At 40.4% G+C, this 4,657-nt stretch overlaps 1 protein-coding gene across 2 annotated transcripts in view; it reads left to right on the top strand.

The window, feature by feature from the left end:
• Positions 1-4,657, top strand: part of ptk2aa (protein tyrosine kinase 2aa) — a 64,147-nt gene that overhangs the window by 11,631 nt on the left and 47,859 nt on the right. The gene's annotated exons all lie outside the window — the stretch shown is intronic.

Genomic DNA, 4,657 nt, shown 5'->3' with positions numbered 1-4,657 from the left:
GTGTGTGTGTGTGTGTGTGTGTGTGTGTGTGTGTGTGTGTGTGTGTGTGTGTGTGTGTGTGGGAGGAAGGCAGTACGTGTTTGTGTTTGAATACACGTGTGCATCCCAACATAGTTCCCACTGCAGGCCACGTGGCTTCGTGTAGGTGTTGGTGTGTATTTGTGTAAGTGTTCTCTCCCTGTTTGTGTATTCTGTGTGCACATGTTGGCATGAACTAACAAGCCCCCTGCAGCGTTTTGTTTCTGGGTTAGATCATCTATATTTTAGTGTGTATTAAACATGTCGATCTGTGCTTATAGTGGATGGAAATTCTTCTAAAGAGGTATCTCTTAACAACTTTCCTCCTGCACACGTTCATGAAAAATGCATGCAAGCAAGGTGCTGCTCCTTTATCTGCGTTAACATTAAAGAAGCTGAGCTGGCGATCAATTACCTCTGATTTCCGGTAGAGTCACAAATTAGTTGTGTTTAATTTGTAGATTACATCCAGAAACAACAGTTTGACCCATGTCGTCTAATCTGGCATCCTTTGGATAACGAAAAACTTCAATCAAAAAGGTGAAATGTTGGATTGAAACTGTGTTAATAATGGATATGTAGTTAATTATACATGTTAGGACGCTGGTGCGCGGTCTGGTACAAATTGTACCATCTAACGATCATTAAGTAGAGCCACTAAAGCGCTTGAACTCAGTGGCCAATCAGAAATGAGAATTCATTTTCAGCCTTCCTCCCAGACAAGATAAAAGGCACATTCAATATTTAATGGAAAGTGTGATTTTTGCCTTAATCAGAAACATGCTTGTCTCTGGTTAAGCAAGTGTAGATATGTTTCACCCACAGCTGGGACTGCACTATAAACTGGGTATTTTTGTCAGATTTGTTTGGATGTTTATTAAATAACACATGCAACCCTGGCGTCACTTAAAGATTATTTTGAAGCTCTCGCTATCTCAACAGTTCACACGCCCTAAATCTGTTGATTTGAATTACGCATAGCGTATCTGCTCTGAGCGTGATACATTTAACATGCCGCTCCAGTAAGCCAGTTAGTTTTATCAGTGCACCTGAACGATACACACTCGAGTGAATGTGTGCGCTTTTGCAGATAAATGAGTGCGAGCAGTGATGCGTTAACGTGGCCTTATTATGTTTCATGCGTGTGGGGCTTATCTTGAGTTTGCCTCATCTGAGCGCGCGCGCGCGTGTGTGTGTGTGTGTGCAATGGATTTGACTTTGAATAATTGTCTGATGTTTATCTAAATGTGAATAATGATAATAAGAAAATATGTGTGTTTCTGATAGAACACAAACCTTTTACTGATATTCTTCATGTCTATATATTTATTCATGTATTTCAACTAGAAATGTAACTAAATTGATTCATGAAAGACATTGACTGGGTGTCTAGCGCATATAAAGATGTCTCCATTATGTAAAACACACCGTAGCTCTTCATCAGAGCCAAAACTGTGCTTAGATCCTACCACGAGACATTTTAAAGGCCAAAAGCCTTTTAAAATATATATATATATGTGTGTGTTTATGTGTTGCTGTGCATTTGTATATGTGTGTCTGAGTGGCAGGTGTGATTGGTGCCTCAGGCGTTGTTGTTGCATTGTAAGACTGCACGCTCCAGTAACACCCCATTGTCCGGAGAGTTTCAAGCATACACATTCACACACACAACATATATACACACACTGCGTCTGAGACACCTGCCAGCACAGCTTGAAGGTTAACCATTAGGCACCAAGCAATGAGGCAGAACAGCTGGCTGTTCTCCTCAGGTTTAGTACACTTAATTTCTGCAGGAGCGTTTGTTTTTTTTTGCTCTTCTGTGAGTCCTGCAGGATTGTCTCTTCAACCTTTTTATCCATCTCTGCATGTTTTATTTGATCTGCTTTTCCATCTAGGGTCACTGGGGTCTGGAGCCTATTCCAGCTAACATTGAGCGAGCCAATTTAGAGTCACTAATTAACTTAACATGCATGACTGTGGACTGTGGGAGGAAACCGGAGCACACAAGAATACTCACGTAGGCACAGGGAGCACATGCCACCTCCACACATAAAGGATCAAACCAGCCAGCAGGTCTGAACCAAGAACCTCCTCGTTGTTAGGTGACGGTGTTTAAACTGCACCTCCCTGCTGCCCCCACTCTTTGGAGTTTAAGGAGACTTTCCTTATTCCGCTGTGCTTTCTAGACCTACAGACGCATGTTTTCATACAAATTTGCACGTACACTGAGAGCTTGTCAGCACAAGAATTAAGAAAGAAAATTATAGTTATGATTGTTACATTCTCCCAAAAGTTCAGGGGATGTTAGGAAAATAAGAGTGCTCTAGGGGAAAATCTATGGCTTAAGCAAATAAGACAACAGCTGTCAGGTCAAGATGTGACAAACGGAAGATATTGTGGTGACTGTCCAGTTCAGTGGTGATAAGCAAAAGGCCTAGCTGCTTTTTATTCTTCCTGCTTTTGTGTAAAAACAATGCAGAACAGTTCTTAACACAGTTGTATTCAAGAAATAAATGTGAATTTGAATAATCTAATAAAGTTTTAGCATAAGAGCGTAAACACATTCTTAAATTCACATAAATCACAATGAAATTTGGTGTAACTTTCCTTGAATCCATTCATTAGCTCAGTAATGATATATGTCAGATTTATTGTACATATTCAAACATCATCTCACTATAAGCTCAATAGGCATATGTAACAATACAAATTTTAATGTTAAATATACCTGAGAGGTCAAAATGTCATCATTAGGTGAAAAGAACTGCTGATGATGTGAAGTGAGATGATATTTTTTTAACTTCAAGGTGATTGATTGAGGCGACTTCCAGTTACAGTGCAGGATAACAGTGCTTGACCTATGAAAGGCTAATAAGTAGACTAGAGGATTACCAAGGCAACTAGCCATCAGTGACAGTGATGTGCAGTAAGCGAATTTCTTCCTCTATGGATGGAGTTTAACTCCAAGACACTCCAAGACACTGGTGCTGTTAGTTTTCCACAGTGCTTAAGAGCGCCTGCTGAGGGAGAAATGCTAAATCCTTCAAAGTAAAAGCCCAGATATTTCTGGTTAGCACTTCCATGTTGGATTGCGTTATACTACAAGATAGCACAGTGTGAGTTCAGCTGGATGAGTGATACCTTGATTTGGTCAAACTTTTAAATTGAATGGCCTCAAATAAAAACAGGAAATAAAATACAGGAAGACTGTAGGTTTTTATTAATAGCTTAGCTTAGAGAAGCTGCTAAGCTGCTGTTACCAATAAAAGGAACAAAAAAAGCTTGAGACCTGAGAGAGAGGATAAGATAACTAGTCAATCCAAATTAAAAAACAAACAAACAATAAAATAAAAAAAGGAACACAAAGCACACACTGCTTCAACCAGAGTGGTAAACATCAATAATCACACAGCCCAAACACTGCTTCAGGAAAGACATTGTGGCCTCCTCCTCTTCGTCCCTCACATTTACTCTTGAGGCTCATTGCTGAGTGGAGTCAGCTGTGCACAAAATGCTGCCTCCACAGAAATAGAGGTGGTACCTGAAACGGGAGGGAGAGAGGGCAGCACCACACACCCACACAACGAAACACAGCAGACCTGCTGTAGCTTTAACAGTAATGGTAAATCTCAATATTTTGTGCTAAATGCTATTTCATAAACATGACAGTAAATGGCTTTTGACCAGAAGCGGGTTACAGTTTCCTTTTTTTTTAGCAGTTTGTCTAATGCTTAAGCAAAGAAACAAAAGCAAAACCCTCCTCTCTCGCTCTCTGACCTCTTAAACTATGAATTTTAACTTTAACCACTGATCTGAGACCAGTAGTCAGACAGACATTGCACAGCAGACTCTCTCATGATTGTTCAGTCTAATTGCAGCTCCTTAAAAACCTGTGGTTAACATGCAATTATCCGCTGTTTGAAGACATGGAGATGGTGCTTGTGTGTCTGTGCTTGGAAATGCCCGTCTGTAAAGGTGGGAGCTGGTAGTTTTTGACTGCACATTTCATGTTTGGGTTTTTGGGCTTCTAGTGTAATACCAACTGGCAAGGAGCATACACATCAGTCTGCCAATGTGCGGGGGAAGACAGTTGTGTTGTTATTTGGGTGTGATTTAAATTCTTTAAACTGTATTAAATTGTATGCCATGGATTACAAAAAAGCCTCTTCTTTCTAAGCCAAAAAAGCACGACGGATGAAAAGGGAGTCTCACAATTACAATTTTTTGTTCCAGCATTTCAGGTGCTGTCTCATCTTGTTTCTAAGCCCTGAAAAGACCACTGTCTCCTATGGAGTCAAATGCAGACTGCAGCAATGCCAGCATTGTTGTGGATCTCAGACTACATAGCACTTAACCTTCCCTGCGCTCTTAACAGAGAGACATTGAGAAGCAAATGGAGACGGCGTGGAGTGCTGATAGCATCCAGGGGACAGATGGTGCCTATAGGTTTCAGGTCTATCTAGAGGTCATTATAGGGACTATAAAACAGAGTCTACCGTCATAAACTGGTCTATATCAGTTTACTCTGGTCTGTATTAGATACCCATTTATCATGGTGTGATATAATGGTTATCTTTGATTTTCAAAGGGTGATACTTTGCAGATGAGGTGATTAGAAGAAATATACGTGCCTGCA

Source organism: Pundamilia nyererei, unplaced genomic scaffold, assembly GCF_000239375.1.
Source record: "Pundamilia nyererei isolate P.nyererei 1_Seehausen unplaced genomic scaffold, PunNye1.0 scaffold00028, whole genome shotgun sequence".
Classification (NCBI taxonomy): Eukaryota; Metazoa; Chordata; class Actinopteri; order Cichliformes; family Cichlidae; genus Pundamilia; species Pundamilia nyererei.
This window is presented reverse-complemented; position numbering and strand designations above follow the sequence as displayed.